Genomic DNA, 18021 nt, shown 5'->3' with positions numbered 1-18021 from the left:
TTCCCATGAGAAAGCTCTCTGTTTTGTCTAGTAACTCGTTCCAACCTCCTTCCTCCCTTCCCCCTACTGAGGAACAGTAAAATGGCTTCTGCTAGCTTCGGTTCAAAGTTGACCCGTTATTTGAATCACATCCAGTGCAGCTTATGGAGCACTCTGGATTGTCCAAGGGCAAAGTGAAACAGCCCCATAACTGCCTGTGTCACTGCACTCTAGAGCAAATGAATCTTCTGGGTGTTCTTCAAGAACAGCCCCATGTAGAGTGCAATGTAGTGATCCACTTGGCAGATGACCAAACACGAATGATAGAGCACAATGCTTCCTGCTCCAAGAAAGGGCACAATTGGTATACAAAATAAAATTATGCAAAGGACAAGAGTTTTGAATCCAGAAGGACCCACAAATTGCACACCAATGCTGTCTGGGGTAGTGCAACACCATCCAGAGCTAAGGGTGGAAAAATTCCCAGATCCAGGAAGTTCTAACATCCAAATAGGGGTGGTATTCAGTGGGTTCAGACTAGTTCTTGCGTCCATGAAGAGAAAAATTTTGATTGGTTCACCAAACTGGGAGGAAAAATGACTGGCCCAGGTCGCCCATCGCCCCGCCCACCTGCTCTGCCCTGCCCACTGGGTTGCCATTCAAGATGGGGAGGCTGCATGACTGGGATCCATGCTGATCAGCTGGGAGGCAGCAAGGGACCAGCAGTTGCAATCTGGGAGGCCAATCAGTCAGTTCAGTCAGACCTTACAACTTCGCGAGATCTTTTTTTCTCCAAGAAGTTGGAAGGTCTGACTGAACTTTTTTTAAACTGGTAATCACATGGTCTTCTTTTGTTGCCCTGCACACAGGAGAACAGAGCTGGAAAGCAAGTTAGTGAGGGAATTGTGGGTGTTCTGGAATGGGGTGGAAGTGAGGATTTTGCATTATGATGAATCTGGAATGGGGTGAAAATGAGGATTTTGCATTATCTTTGCTCTTGGGTGGGGTGGAAGTGCAAAGTCCTCACTTCCACCCCATTCCAGATCCATCATAAAGTTACTCCTCCTTGCTAGGGCTGAGCTGAAGCCTGTTGTTCTCCATCCAGTCCCCCATATGCTCCATACACTGAGCTTCCACACCATTACCTGGTCAAATGGGACAGAATATACAGCTGGGAATAACATCTCATCACTCATTTCATGTAGATGTTAAACATAAGTGGGGAAAGTTAAACCCTGTGGCATCTCAAATAAGAGGGGCTTTGGGACAGATCTCCCTGCCCACATCCAACACTGACTCAAATAGAGCCCAGAGGAAGGGAAAAAAAATCAGCATAATACTGTTCTCCTAAGCCCCAGAATTGATCCAGAAGGATAGGATAGGTGATGGCATCAAAAGCTTCTGAAAGATTGAGGAGAGCAAGTATTAGCACATTATCCCATCCTGATCTCACATTCCATATTTGCAGCCGGTACCATTATATAAAACAGATATTTGGGGGATATGCATGTTTTTTGTTAGTTCTTATTATTTCAGAACTAAGTGTGAAAAATATAGATCACTGGTACAAAATGTCAAAATTCTGAAAACATGGTATTTGTCAGTCTCAGAAAAGATGGCTTTTATTGGTAAATATTAAACATGATTTTTATAAATGATCAAATTTTTCCTTCCCTTCTGCCTTTCCACAATCCAAAAAATTCAGCCTAAGCTCATAACCATATTTTACAACCAATCATATTTATTGGTTGTAAAATAAAAATCAAAATTAAGTCATTTGGTGCCTTCCAGAGGTTTTGGACAACAATTCCTTTATTTCTTTAGAAAGAATTCTCTGGCTATGCTATCTAAGGAAGACAAAATTTATAGGCCTAAGTATTTAAGGGACATTCTGGTCCTTTTCTTTTGTAAAATACATTTACCAGCTGATAAATCAGACCAGAGTGTTCTTGATAAACTCACAAGTTTCAACCCGACAAGTGGTGTGATTTAGATGCCCCATGCAGTCTACTGATTTTTCCATGAAATTAGTACAATTGTGCCCATGATAATATAACTGAAATAATCAGCTATTACCTCAACTTGCGCAGTTTCTACAAACATGCATAATATTCTAGTTTACCAAAAGGATGCAAGCTGGTGAACTTTCCTGCCTGTACATTTTTGCACATTCAAAAAAATAAAAAAAATCTTTTTTTTTTCATATATAGCCATAGACATGCATCTTCCGAATATGTATACTATTCAAGTGTATCCAAATTGTCATGTCTGCCCTTTGGGGCAGTGGCCAACCAGTACCTTTATGCAAATGAAATTCTAAATCCAATCCATAGAGGCAATACATATTGCAGAATACCTTAATCGTAACAGCCAGTTTGGTGTAGTGGGTAAGGGTAGAAACTGGGAAACTGCAAGTTCTAGTTCCACTTTAGGCACAAAGCCAGCTGGGTGATCTTGGGCCAGTCACTTTTTTTCAGCCCTAAGAAGGAGGCAATGCCTAAACATTTCTGAAAAAATTTGCCAAGAAAATTGTAAGGACTTGTCCAAGCAATCTCCAAGAACTGGACATAATTGGACAGAAGAAATTTATTGCCAACAACTTTAGAAATGAAACCTATCAGCAACTTCAGCCATCTCTAGTCAGTTATTTAGAGATTCTCTGTAAGAACAGTGAGAACTTTTGTGAGATTTGGACAAAAAGGTATGCTGTTTCAATTCTTCTTTGACCTCACTCATTTTTTCCCCTTCTTAGCTTAGGTCAAAATTGCCTTCTAGAGTAATTGGAATGTTCATGTTCAAAGGCAGAGGACCAGATTAAAAGCATAGAAGAGGATTACTTCCTTCATGCTCTATTTCACTTTTCAAAACTATTTAAAGGGCTGTTACTGGAAATGGAGCAAGGAACTACTAGATGGATCTACTCATCTAGCAAAGTTCATGCAGTTTTTAACTACCATAACTACCCCTATTTTACACACAAGGATATGGTATGCATCCCTGTTTCCCCTAGGTCTGTATACAAGATGCAATACATAACACCAAGTGGGGAGCCATTCTTTTTTTTTTTAATTTATCTTAGAGCAGCTGCACTGCCAGTAGATCTGTCTGTTCATCAAAACACTTCTGATCATTAAGAACATTTTGTGAAGTTGTTTTGATTATCAGCCTGTACTGAAAAGCTACTTTGAAGACAGTGGTGGGATTCAAAAAATGTTACTACCGGTTCTGTGTTCGTGGCTTGGTGGGCTTCGCATGGCATGGCTTGGTGGGTGTGGCAGAGGAAGGATACTGTAAAATCTGTGGTTCTGTGGTACCGGTTCTGTGAGCGTGGCGTGGCTTGGTGGGCGTGGCATGGCTTGGTAGGCATGGCAGGGGAAGGATACTGTAAAAATCTCCATTCCCTCCCCATTCCACTAAACTGCTTTAAGCCATGGTTTTTTAAGGATGTTTTATTGAATGCATCAAAACTGCCTGAGCTTAGCTAAGAGCTAAGTCGGAGCTAAACAGACTAAGCAGACTATAAGTGTACTGTGTAGAGTGTGAACTCAGCCTCTCTGTGCCAAACGTATCACTTTGACATTGTACGTTATATTATTCAATATCCCTCCTACAGCAAGAAACTAGACATTCGGAGCAGAAGTCCTTTCCCTTAATAGACTTTTTTTTTTTTTCACAAATGTTCTGCCAAAAGATCCAGATTGTGTAACTGTCACTTGATGTATCCTGGCAGCTAAAAGCTGAGGAGAAGAAGAGGAAGATGATGATGAAAAAAAGATGAAAAACCAGCCTTGGAAAGTTCGGAGGCTGAGCTGCATCTCCCAGCCTGTCAGCCACCGCCAAACCCTCTTATAGAGCAGGGGTCTCCCATTTTGGCAACTTTAAGCTTTGCTGTCTGGGGAATTCTGGAAGTTGAAGTCCTCCAGACTTAAAGTTACCAAAGTTGGAGATCCCTGCTATAGAGAAACCTTATTATGTTGTCTTTCTTTTACAACCTTCTGCTTCCACCCACCTTTTGCTGTGCTTTTCCTGATACAGAAAAGCCGATAGCAAGGAAATAATGGAATGCTGCCAAGATCTTTTGGCTTATAATTTTTCAGACCTTTCTTTTCCTGTATTTAACCACAACATTCCAAGGCCCTGGCAATATCTTTGTCTTTGCGGTAGTCCCATAATTGCCTCCACTCCATCCCACAAATAAGACATAAATCATCCTTAACCACACCTGTGTTAAAATAGCATTTCTCCTCTTATTCTAACACTCAAGGCAGTCTCGAGATGGGTAAAATTTGTTAAGTTGTTCACCTATCCCAGCAGTGTGAAGGGTGGCACCCTTCAGCAAGTGGTGTCAATTCAGCAAGTTAGCAGATGATGCAATGGTATGTGGGAAGGACCTTGGGAGGGAGGATGAAGGAGCCCTTGCATTGTCTAACCCCCAGTCCATGGACCGGCACCAGGCCACGGCATGCCAGAAATCAGACCATGCAAACAAGCAAAGCCCCATCTGTGGACAACATGCAAAATCATAGCCCGTCTGGTCTCACGGAAAAGCCTCTCTCCACAAGATAAGTCCCTGTTGCTGAAAAGATTGAGGGATATTCAGGGATACTCAGTTCAGACCAGTTTGGGTGAACCCTTAGTTCGGGTGATCGGTTGGCCCAGCCCACCTGCCCCTGCCCTAGTCTGTCCTATATTTCCATGTTTTGCAGCCCAGCTGATTCATGTGGCATAGCGGATTGCCGCACCTCAGCTGTTTTACTCACTGGGGCTGCAGTCCAAGATATGTTTTAGAGCTGAAAATGGCTGATTTCCATATGCTGCGCGCGTGCACAAAGCACACATTTAGCGCGCATACTCACCAAACCAGTTGTTACATCAGTTGAACCCCACAACTGGGGACACTGGTCTAATAAGCAAGATTTGAGTTTGAAAAAGGGTTAGGAGTAAAGAAAGCATCTCAGAAGGGATCCCCTTTAATTTTCAGGAGTGTCAAAGTAAGGGAGGGAAGAGGGACTTTCAGAGTTGCAAGATTGTTACCGCAAGCTTACAATAAAGGTAGTGTTAGTACTCGTGATTGGTGCTTCTTGTCTAGACTACTTCAAAGGGCTGACAGAAAGAGTAATGATTCAAGTCCTGACTTTAATTCCTCCCTTTAGATGCCACTACTTGGAGGGGAACTAAAGGAGTGGCAGTGATTTGGAATAGATACAATAGAGGCAGAATAAGGATCAGTGGCAGGAAGAAGCACCATTTTTCTGCCAATCCAGTTATCTGCCAACACAAAATTGGGTGGATACCACTTCAACTCACCAATGGAGAAAGCCTCTAAGTGCTCGTTGAAAAACTCTCTTAGATTCTTATTGTTAGTTTTTGCAACTGATTGATATAGAGTCATATGCTTTTTTTAAGATACTGGGGAGCAAATTACATTTTTATACCTTGGTTGCTTTCATACAAAAGGTTATTTCAAAGAGAATTAACAACTGATCTAGAATGAGATGTTAGGGTACTTTCGGGATCTGACTGTAAATGCAGTGTTGAGGTTACTGCACTGATTACATCATTTCTTGCTGGAAGGAATTAAGAGAGTTTGGGGGAGGGTGCCTTTAAAATGAGAAAAAAAACAAGTGCCACTATCATATGAGTCACTACCGGTATTATGCAAACATTAGCTGTTGAGATCATCTCAGTGTATCTTCCTCACCTTCAGTAAATATGGGATGGGTGCTTTTCTGTATGGGTCCCAAGACAATGGGATTTCCTGTGTAAAGCCCTTTGTCCAAAGGTATTTTTGCCGGCTTGTTGTGAAAAGTCAAGGCCTTCAAATTGGATTAAATATTGACTTATATGGTTATTTTTTTTCAAATTACAGCAACCAACGCAGCTTAAAGTTGCCCTGTGCTTCTCAAGGCTTGTTCATTTTTAAATTTTGCATTATTTCAATCAGAAATCTGTCAAATACATTCTCAGGAGCAAAGTGATCATCCTGTGTTTTTTGCATCGTTCTTATAGCATTTATATAGGACACTGTTTCTCAGTGTACTGGCTGGGGAATTCTGGGAATTGAAGTCCATATATTGACAGATCTACCACAACTTAAAACACTAACGAGCTGTGGTGGTGCAGCGGTTAAAATGCAATACTGCAAGCTACTTCTGTTAACTGCTAGCTGCCAGCAGTTCAGCAGTTTGATCCTGACTGGCTCAAGCCTTCCATCCTTCCAAGGTCTGTAAAATGAAGAGCCAGATTGTTGGGGGCAATATGCTGACTCTGTAAATTGCTTTGAAGGGGCTATAAAGCACTGTGAAGTATATGTCTAAATGCTATTGCGATTGCTAAATAAAAATGACTCTTGTCTCCATTTGTTGAGAAAGTAGTGTAATACACGACCTCTAATGTACCTTTTTCAACAAATACCTTTTTTTTTTCCTAATATACCTTTTTCAACAAATAGAGCCAAAGGTCATTTTTATTTAGAGGTTTAAGTTGTGGCAAGTCTGACACGCATCTTAAATTTTTCAGGGTTGGGAAACACTGTTATAAAGGAATAATACACAGATTCAATCTTCATACAGACTTTGAAATCACATAGTCAATCCATCCACAGCCCTGTGTTAACACTTACCCAATTAATATTGTAGCTGTATTGGAGCTTCACCATTTTTCACCATTTTCAAGAAACATTCCACACTAACATTTACTGCATATGTTTCAATTCCATCTCTGATGTAAATTTTATAATATCAGTTTCTTTGCTGCATTTTCATCCCAAAACTCTTAAAAGTTGCAAAAATAGCTGCACAAGTTAACATACTGTAGATTACACCCCAATAACATGAAAATTGTTACAGGATAATTCCTACAATGCTTATTAATCAGCATTTGGGGTTACAGTTATTTGGAGAAATTAACCAACCAGGTGCTGCTCTTCAGATTCTAAAATATACCTTGAATTGTTAGTGATATTTAGCTCTTTGGTCAGAATAAAATACAACAGCAACTATTAGCTGTTGATGGTTGACTGTAATTAGTTTCATTTCTACTCATGGAGGAAGGATGTTTATATTTATATTTCATTTTTTATGATGGCACAGGAACTATACAGCTGCTTTTGTTCTCTCTGTTCTTCCCTTCTTTTAATATCGTTTTTATGGAATAGCTCTTATTCTACTCCTTTATATCCCCCCTAATTATTCTCATCAATAAGCTTCATTTAATTTCATTTAATTTATTTATTTTTCCTTCATCCCATTTTTTTAGAATTATCTTTATCCTCGGAAACTAATCTCTTAAAAATCTCTTGAGTTTTTAAAGGAGAAACAGTTTGAACAAATTCCAGCCACCCAAATCCACAGGGGGCATGCATAAGTGCACAAATCGTGCCTACCGTCCCTGTCCTATTGTTTTTTATTTTTCTTATAAGTATCTATCTCATGTATTCACAAATGTGTATTCTTATACCTGTTTCTTGTAAGCGATTGACAAATCAAATAAATACTAAAATACTAAAAATCCCAGGAAAACTTCTAAACAACTGCTATAAGAATAACAAGTAAATACTGACTGTAGATTGAATCTGAGTATGTGGGGATGATTTATTCACCCCAAATAACCCACCTGTCCTTTTAAGTTTAACAGGAAATGAACCTGAAGACCTATAGAGCTATAAAAAAAATAAGCCCTCTCCTTGGAAAATAGACCCTTTGTCAAATAACCTACTGAACAGCTCCATCACAAAAGATTTTATCAAGAATTTCACAGCCACTCAACCTGAATTGCTGCAAAATAGTGTTTTTTTTTAAAAAAGCTGACACTATATTTTCAATCTGAATCTTATAGCCATTGACAAAAAATAATGATGCTATATACAACCTTTTAAGCCACTCTTCTGACTGCTGCATAACTGAATGGTTATTTTTATAGATGGGGAAAGGGAAATTTATTGCTCCTTGGAGAAAGTAAAGTGACCCCAGATCACAACGGAATACACTTACTCCATCCTGTCTGATATTTCATCTATTGTAATTTCTCTACAACCAACTCAGATCAAACTTCTTATTAGAAACAACTTTAGCAACCGACGCTGATAGTCTGCCATTCATGCTTTGTGCCAGTTGCTATGAGCACTAGTCTCCATAGAGATTCAGAAAGAAATTCTAAATTCTAACTGCAAAATTTTAATTAAATTCAAAACTTCAATTATCCTACTCCTGCTCCTCAAAATATCTGGAGTCCTTTTAAACCTATCTGAAACATGTTTTTTGTGACGAGAACATCAAAGTTTGACTATCTAACATAAAACAAAGGTGCCGTGCCAAATCTCTTATTCAAACACAATTACTTTCCAAAATATCAACCAGAAGATAAGCTAACCTTGAACACAGATACTGTGACTTGCTCAAGGACCATTTAACTCTCAGCTCCAGTGTCCTCCCCAAAGAAACCTTGCAAAGTTACCCAGCTACCAAACGAATTCTCCTTTAAGACTAAGGTTCTCTGTCCAGTTATGTCCAATTCCGTTTCTTGGCTGAGTGAGCCAATGTTGTCTGAAGACATTTTCCATGGTCATGGGACCAGCTCATGGCTATATGCCAAAAGTGCATGGAACACTATTACCTTCCCACCAAAGGGGTACATGTTAATTTACTCACATTTGAATGCTTTCAAACTCCTAGTGGGGCAGGAACTGGGAACTCACCCCATTGAGCAGCACTCAGGACTCGAACAAGGGCTATCAACTTTCCAGCTGACAAGCTCAGCATCTTTAACTGCTGAGTCATCGCACCCCCGCTCTTTCATGAGTAGATGACTTAATATAAGTTCTATTACTGTAAAAACTGGTGTTGAATTGCTTGCGAAATTCCTATCTGCCAACATTCACACTTGTACCTCTACTTCATTCTTCTCCTATTTTGCCTGACCGTGCATCCCCACTGGACACAGGAGCCACTGACCAACAAACCTCACATTTCATCTGCAAAAATGTGAAGAGTATTAGCTGCTACTCCACCAGCTGCTTTGGGCCACAGTTCAGCAGCAATTCAGTTGGGAATGCTTCCTTTAATTATACCGCAAGAAGTCCATTCCAAGTTTTCTAGCTCAAGCATATCAGCATGAGATAGGACTCAAATATAATTTCCTCATGTCTAAATAATCTACCTTTTGTCAAATCCTCTCAACCAGTTCCTGATCACACTGTATAGATAGACCTCAATTTATTACCAATCACTTAGCAATCATTTATAGTTATGATGGACCTCCCTGGGAGTACTTAAGGCCCTGTTTTTAAGTTCTAAAGGCTGCCCCAACCCCCACCCCCAAGGTCACGTGACTGCATGTCAGGTGCTAGGCAACCAGCCCATATTTATGACTGTTTACAGTATCCCATGGTCATGTGGCCATGTTTTATGATGGTTCCCCCAGAACCACTGGTTTGCTTTAATGACTGCCACGAAACAGGGTTGGTCACATGATTGATCCATTTTACAACTTCATGACTTATGACTATGATGGGCAAGGTTTCGTTACAGTCATAAGTCAAGGATTACTTGTACTGTCAAACTGGAATATAGTCAGTTTCAACAGCCAGCAGCATGGGTTTTTTTTTTCTTCAGGAAATATAGAAGCAAAAATTAGTGAATTTGAATCATTTTATTCCCTCTCACTTCCTGTAACTTGAAGAAGGGCACTCCTGGAGGGCATAACTACCTTGTTCTCATCCAACCTTTAAGCCAACAATGTGTACCTTCCTGGATATTACCTGTTGTGTCCACTGAACTGACTGAAGTCCCCAACCAGGTCCGCAGTTCGGGTGGGAGCGCCGATCGCTCCCATTGGCTGATGCCATTTGACAGCCAGCTATAAAAGGAGCTGTCAAATGGCATCAGCTGTTGTCGCCATCTGATCTAAACTCATCAGAAGTTTATTGTGGGTCTCTCAAGCCAATCAGAATATGATTATTTTTTTTAATGAAACATTGATGCCGCTTTCTAGCACCTCAAATGAGGACCTGTCATCTGAAATACTGGTTAAAACAGACTCTTTGGGGTGAATTGCTGCCTGACTGATTTTGATAAATAAGGATACTTCCACATGGAAGATTATTGCGAACAATTCTGTCCTTCTGTGGCTTTTCTGCTCTGGTCCTACTACAATTTGGAAAAGACAAATCCATGCAAAAACTTGAGTAAAGCATCCTTGAACTAGATAAAGGCAGATCTGAAAGTCCACCCTACTGTCTCAGGGACCTCTTTCATACTACTTTCACACACCCCAATTACCGCTATATTTCTGCTACTCAGAGAAGAGCATTCACATTAGCAAAGTTTAATGTTTTACTCCAGGGATGTCAAACTCAGATCAAGCCCACAGGGTACTTAGATCTGGCCCACAGGGCCACCCTGAAAACAGAGAAGGACTGGCCCACAGTGCTTCTGCCAGCAAAAACGCAGCTTGAGAGCCTGTTTTCAATGGCATAGGATTGCAGGAGGCCATGGCAGCCAAAAACGGAGCTCAGGAGCCCATTTTTGCAAGCAGAGCACTCGGGCCACCATAGGTGCCCCCGACATGAGTGACATCAAGCTGGTCATGCCCACCCTGGCCACACCCACCCTGGCCACACCCACCCCAGCCCCCGGAGGTCAAACACAACCCTGATGCAGCCCTCAATGAAATTGAATTTGACACCCCTGCTTTACTCCAAATGCAGATGGGAGATACAACACAACATGCCCAATGCACCATGTTTCTGCATGTCTTCCAACTCTGCAATAACAAATCAGTAAGCTATGTTTTACTTCACTGCTTTCTGTGTTGTGCTCAGTGTGAAGAGATCAAGCTGATGTGAAATTAAAAGTTATTTACTTTTTACCTGCTGACTTCTCTACTGCAGTTCCCAGGAATGAGGCAAAGCTTTGCTCAGTTGCAATGCATTTCATTCTTATGCAGATTAAGGGCACCTTGAACTTTCAAATCTACTTTTTATTTGTCTTTTTAATTATTTTTATGTTATTCTATTTTTATATCTTTAGAGATTTATTACTAATCCCCTGTATCCTGCTTTTTTGTGCATTGTTTTATTGGCCTCATCATAAATTAATAAATTATATTCTTGCATGTTTTAGTATAAATTATCAGATCTGCTGAGCAATTGTGGTTTTTAACAGTATAGCTGCTCATTACTGGATTGATTACTGTTAACTGTGACCTCTCGTGTGATTAATCTAGAAAGCCTTCTGCCATTACATTTTTTCTTGTATTAATAATTTATTCAAATATTTATCTTTCTTCTATCGCAATATTAAAACTAAAATAAACATTAGATAGGTCTTAATACCATATCTTCTATGAGGGCCATTTTTTTCCTTTTGTCCCAAAGGTGCTTTTTTCTGAAGAAGAAGTTGAAGAAGTCCACTTGGCTCTTGAAAAAAGCACCTTTGGGACAACCATGACCTGGATGACTGAGAATCTCCATAGACATTTTTTCCTTTTAAAAACATATAATTTTCTGCCCAAGAAATACAACCTAATACAACCTAAGAAACACTAATAAAACTAACCGGTTATTTTTTCATTATGTGCACAAAAACTAATACCATTCCAGCATGATTAGAGATCAAGGTTTCTAGTTATTTTTTTTATTTATAAATGGGCACATTATATTATATGAGCTGTGGTGGCGCAGTGGTTCGAGTGCAGTACTGCAGGCTACTTCTGCTGACTGCTGGCTGACTGCAATTTGGCAGTTCAAATCTCACCAGGCTCAAGACTGACTCAACCTTCCGTCCTTGAGTAAAATGAGGACCCAGATTGTTGGGGGCAATAGGTTGACTCTGTAAACTGTTTAGCGAGGGCTGTAAAGCACTGTAAAGCGGTATAATAGTGATATTGCTATTGCTATAAAGATTTGGATATAAAAAGAAAAACAACGTGTATCATTTTTGTTGTTGTTCAGTTGTTAAATTGTGTCCAATTCTTCATGACCCCATGGACCACAGCATGACAGGACCCCCTGTCCTCCAGTGTCTCCTGGAGTTGCCCAAATTCATGTTCATTGCCCCTCCTTCCCCTTTTGTTTTCAATCTTTCCCAACATTCAAGTATTTTCCAATGAATCCTCTTCTCATTTGGTGGTCAGAATATTTGAGTTTCATCTTCAGCATTTGTTCTTCCAAAGGATGTCAAGGTGGATTTCCTTTAGGGGTATCAATTTTAGATTTATTATAAAATATATGTGCTTATTATGAACTACTTTTATACTATATTTTGACTCTATTGATAATGCGATGTTTGCTTTTGTATTTTTATTGATCAAGAAAGGCCCTAATAAGATATTTCATCTATTCACTTTAGATATCATACCGGGAGTTATGAGTATTTTTAAACCTTAGTATTTGTCCTAGCTGTACAATATGCTTTCCTTTGTTTTCTTTTTTGTGAACTTTTACCCCTAAAGCAATGTTTCTCCCTATCGTATATTGTCTTCTTTTTGGTGGGGTCAAAAAGTTCAACACTTTTTTGAGATATTCAAGAGGAGAGTAAGGACTAAATCGGAAGAAGGCTCACATCCTTTGGTAAATGGGATTCCAGGAATCCCAGATTCCCTTTGTGAATGTGGGCTGGTTTTGAACCAAGGCCACGATTCACGTTCATTTCCACACATTTGATGTATTTTTAAGAAAACATAGAAAAATAATTGACTTCTAAACCAGCAGCTCTTCAGAGGAAGAGAAGCATTTCTGACCATTCCTGAAGAACTGCTGGTTAAGAAAGGAATTATTTTTCTGTGTTTTTTTTAAAAAAATAAATCAAATGTGTAGCACTTCAGCACTTTGCTAGATGCAATGGAATGGAATGAGGAGATGGATTCCCAGGAGGGAGGGGTGCATTCCAAAAACTTAGTCTGGATATTATGTGTCAGAGAAAAAGGGTGAAGATAGCCCCTCCCTAATAGTTCATGGAGAATATACAGTAGATGCAAATAGATGCTCAGTTTGACAAGCCTTTGTAAGTGTCAGAAATTTCCTCTTGGAAAAATTTCCATGTGGCTTTTGACACCAAGTCAACTTTACAAAGAGATTGTTCCTAAGGAGAGATGGAATGTCAACTGTATATGAAGGGTACACAAGAAGGAATGGGGATTTATTTCAAGTCATGGAACATTGCATTGAAAACCACAGCTTTTTTGGACATGCACATAATGTCAGCACGTATCCGAAAAGGCATTGTGATTCTCCATCCACCATATGGCCAACTTTCACACCTCCCTGCGAACACCACTGGGCGTCAGCCAAACAAGGTAGGCCTGACTTAGAAACTGATGCCATGTAGGTTGGAAATACTTTTATTGTTAATAGCTATAGTAACATAATAGAGTATGGTGGCCTAGCAGTTAAGACTTGTTGATTGGAAAATTGGAAGGGGGTAGATTCCCATTACTCGCTCCGGCTCCTGCCAACCTAGCAGTTCGACAGCTTGCAAATGCCAAGTAGATAAATATGTACTACTTTGTATATGCCAGCCACATGACCACAGACAACGCTGGCTCCCTTGGCTAAGAAACTGAAATAAGCACTGCCCCATAGGGTCAGACATGACTGAGCAGGGGAAAACTTTACCTTTTTTATAGTAACTTTCAAGTCTGAATGTGCTTCCCAGTGCCTCACTTTATCTTTGCGATGCTATGTAGGAATAACCTTGGGAGACAGAAGGAAGAGACTAGACAAGATCATGCAAAAATAGGAGGATATGTGAAAGTGCCTCAGAAGGGACTCTCCCTAATTTTCTAGAAAGTAAAAGTAAAGGGTGGGAGAAATACTTTCAGACTTGCAGGATTCTGTTACTGTAGCCTCACAATGAAAGTAGTCTTAGTATCCATGGTTTCTGCTTTTTTTTTCTGGACTACCTCGGGAAGCTGACAAGGAGCGTGTCTGTTTCTCTCTTGATCCGAGCTCAAGCCCCTATTATCTGACACCATGTGTTGGCAGTAGCTCTTTTTTCTGTCTTCAGGCTCATTCCCTCTGCCCTCTACATTGGGACATTGTCCCAAAGATAATCCAATTTTAGTGATTTCATAACTATCCAATTTCACAGAACCAATGGAAAATCCCCACATGATTTTCTCCAATTGTATAAATCACATGCACTTTTCTTTAGCAGCAGCCAAGAAGGAATAATGATAGAAGCTGTTGGTTTGTGTAACCCAAAAATTACACAAATTTATAAACTAAGGATATCAATGGCTGAATATTTTCTCTCAGTTCTGATTATTGGAGAGCAGAAGACATGAGGCCAATCTTATTGAGGTATGAGGTCACTATTATTGTCATTAATCATTTGTCTTACATTACAGCATATCCTGTCTTTCCTTCATGATCTTAAGGGGTCCACTCCCTCCTCTCACGTTTTGTCACAAGAATCCTATAAGGTAGATTGGGTTGTATATTAGTGACTGGTCTAAATTCAGCCAGTTTTCATAACTGAGGATAAAATTGATCTTTAGATTCTCCTGTCCCAGTTCAACTATTTACTATTATACCTCACTGGTTCTCATTTGCTCTTTGGGAATTTCCCATTGGTACAGCTGACAGCGTGGGAATGGAAGATTGATTGAGAAAGACCTTTGATCAATCTGTCACAGATTTTAGCTTTCAATGAGGATTTAGATGAAGATTTCATTCATTTCATATTTCTTAGTTACCTTTCACATATCTGAGAATTCAAGTATCACCAGACAATAAAAATATTTGAAATGTAATTGAAAATGGATGGATGTTTGTTCACAACAGGACCCAAGATTTCTGCATTGTTAGAATTTAGATTAGGACCTTGTGCAGTTAAAACCGCAAGCCCATAACACGTGTTCGGTTTTCCTTTGTTGCGATTTATATCACAAAGCCGAGGTGTCAGTAAAGAGCACAGGCAGTGCCACTGCAGGAACCAATATGGTTCAACCTCTTTTCAGGAAAGAAAGAGAGAAAAAGGCATTAAAAGGAGGGGTAGTTAGACAATTTAATTGAAATGGAGAACTTAGATGGAACTATATTTAATGATTGCATAGCCATAAATCAGAAAACGAAACTCCTGGAAGGAGGAAGGGGATATAGAACACCACAAAGACTAAAATCAGTACACAAAGGAGACCTTATTAAAGAATAATTCTTTGTTTTCCCAAATTCAACGTTCCAAAAAAAAAATTTCCATCAGTAGTGTCAGAAAAAGAGTTCAATTATACAAGATCCTTAATTTGATTATTGAATTTTCAATTTTCTAGTTTTGCATAAGATATTGAACTACACATTTTGAAATACCCAAAGCAAGTTCCGGGAGCACAAAGGAATTAATTCTCGGCTAGCCTTCGACATCTGTCCGATAGGAAGGTGAACTATCCTGACTGGGTAATGATGACATAATAGTCTCTGATCAGAGCCAATGAGAACTACTGAGTCTATTTCTAGCCCCATAAATATCTTTCTGTGCTGGTGCATCAGGAGGAGGAGATGAGTTGGTAATGGGAGTTTAATTGCTATATCTTTTCTGCTATTTTAGAGAGAAGGAGGAATTCTTCTACTAGATGATTACATGAAGAAAGCCTCTAGCTGTCCTCCCTCCCAACTCCGCCCCAGCCCTTCACTTCCATCTCCCTCCTTTCCATTTTTTCTATAGCTCTCCTATAGTGCAGCTACAAGGCATCTGACGTATCTCAGTTGATGCTGTCATGGACATCTGTAAATTGCTAAATCAAGGATCAGTTAGGTATCTGTGACAGAATGCAACCATATGAATTGGTAGGAACCAGGGATCAAAATGCTGCATTCTGCAACATTAGTGACTGTCAATGTACAATAGTCCTTGACTTACAACTACAATTGACCCCCAAATTTATATTGCTAAGTGAGACATTTGCCTCATTTTATGCTGTTTCTTGCCGTAGTTGTTAAGCGGATCATTGCAATTGTTAAGTTAGTAACATGGCTGTTAAGTGAAGCTGGCTTCCCCCATTGATTTTGCTGGTTGCCAAAGGTGGATCATACCCCTGGATACATATGAACCAGTTGCCAAGTAAATGAATTTTGATCACGTGACCACACGGATGTTGCAGTAGTTGTAAATGTGAGAAACAGTCAAAAGTCACTTTTTTCAGTGCCGTTGTAACCTTGAATGGTCACTAAATGAACTGTTGTAAGTCAAGGACTACCTGTATTTCATGTAAGTCAAGAATTATCTCTACTCCAGTTCACCATTCTGACACTGAGCCATAATGAATAAACCTGGAATTGAGGAGAAACTTTCTAACAGTGAGGACAATTAACCAATGGAATGTTCAGATGTTGTGGATGCCTTCAGACGTTGTGGGTGCTTTATCACTGGAAGTTTTTAAGAAGAGACTGGACAGTCATTTGTATGACATGGTATAGGACCTCCTGCTTGAGTTGGGGGCTGGACTAGAAGACCTCCAAGGTCCCTTATTCTGATTCATTGATTCAAAGTTCTACATGTTTTGGACCAGGCTACTTGAAGAACAAATATCAGCTAAACACATTACTTGGTACAACTCAGATCCTCTGGCAGTTTTGCATTTAATTCTCATATTCTATCATTTGGCCTTTCAAAATATGGCAAGAGTCAAGATATTGCTGCCTGCCAGCAATTCTAATAAGGTTCCACTCCTCACCCAAGACTAAATTAGGAGTTCTAAGAAGATTAGACAGACACAGCACTGGGGGGGTGGGGTTAGGGGAAAGTAGACCTGTTCATATTAAGAAAAGATCAAAATCCATGCTGAAGCAACACCAGCCAATTATAACATTTATAATTGGTATAAAATTGATAATTGGTGCAAGAACTCTACGTACTGTAGATAAAATAATTCAACCATAAAGGTGAAATGGGAAGGGATGACAAGAGGGGAAATGTAGCTGTTTCATCAATGCCTGATCAAGTTTCTTGGTATGAAAAAGAGTTCTTAGATATATACAGTAGAAAATGAAGAGGTAATCTTAGACTGAGGCAAAAGCCTCAAAAAGTTTTATGGGAATAAAAAGAAGAAACAATTCTTGCTTCTTCATGTTTGGAAGTACTTGCTTAATTCACAGAACATTTTAAACCATAATAGATTTTATACAACACAACCCACTTATCTTGGTTACTAAATCAGTCAATATTTCTCATTCCATTCTACACTGAGCCTTCAAGCTGATCAAGCAGGCTGAATTTGCACAATATAACATGCCACTAAAAACCGAATAAACCTAACAAGTCTAGCATGTTTTGGCTAGTGCAGTTGCTACGTTCTCAGTTGACCTAATGTTGTATGAACTCAATTACTGCTGCTGGGATCATACAACAAGCTAATCTAAAACCAAATACATATTTTGCGACACTGTAGCAACTCAACAGAACTCCTAGACAGAAGCTCCCAGCCTAAAAGCTCTTTGATTCTTTACTCCCAGACCTGGCTTCCTATCCTGGATTAGTTCTCATTGCCACAAACTATTTTCTGAACAATGCCTCATTTGCTATTCTTCCCCTTAACCTTGGCATATGAGAAATATAGAGCTTCTTTATCTTGTATGACTATGTGACAATTACTAGGTGAAAGGTTATTTTTTAAGGATTGCTATAACATAAACTCCTGGGCATCTGCCACCCAAGTGACCAGATGTTTAACCTTTCTGTCCTTGGAGATAAACCAATCTCATGGGGTATAGACAAAATGAAACTTTATTTAAAAGAAAAGAAAAATAAACTCTAATGGAGTAGCCCTTTTAAACTTTAAATATTAACAGTTCTGACAAACAAGACAACTTACATAGCTGCCAAATTTCATGGGAAACAAGACCATTGCTCCCATCAAGACTATGTGGTGGGATTGAGCACTTTACTGTTCAGCTGCAAGTGCTGAGTTTGGTTATTTTCTTACCAAACTAAATAACATCAGGCAGTGTTTGGTAATGAAACATTTGCAAGAAAACAACTAAGTTCAGAGAGCCCCAAGGATTCCAGGGTTCAATCCTGAGCTACAAATATTATCTTCTATCCATGTGCA

This window comes from Pseudonaja textilis, chromosome 1 (assembly GCF_049901715.1).
Source record: "Pseudonaja textilis isolate UNSWEBS1 chromosome 1, rPseTex1.2, whole genome shotgun sequence".
NCBI classification, from domain to species: domain Eukaryota; kingdom Metazoa; phylum Chordata; class Lepidosauria; order Squamata; family Elapidae; genus Pseudonaja; species Pseudonaja textilis.
Note: the sequence above shows the minus strand (reverse complement) of the source record.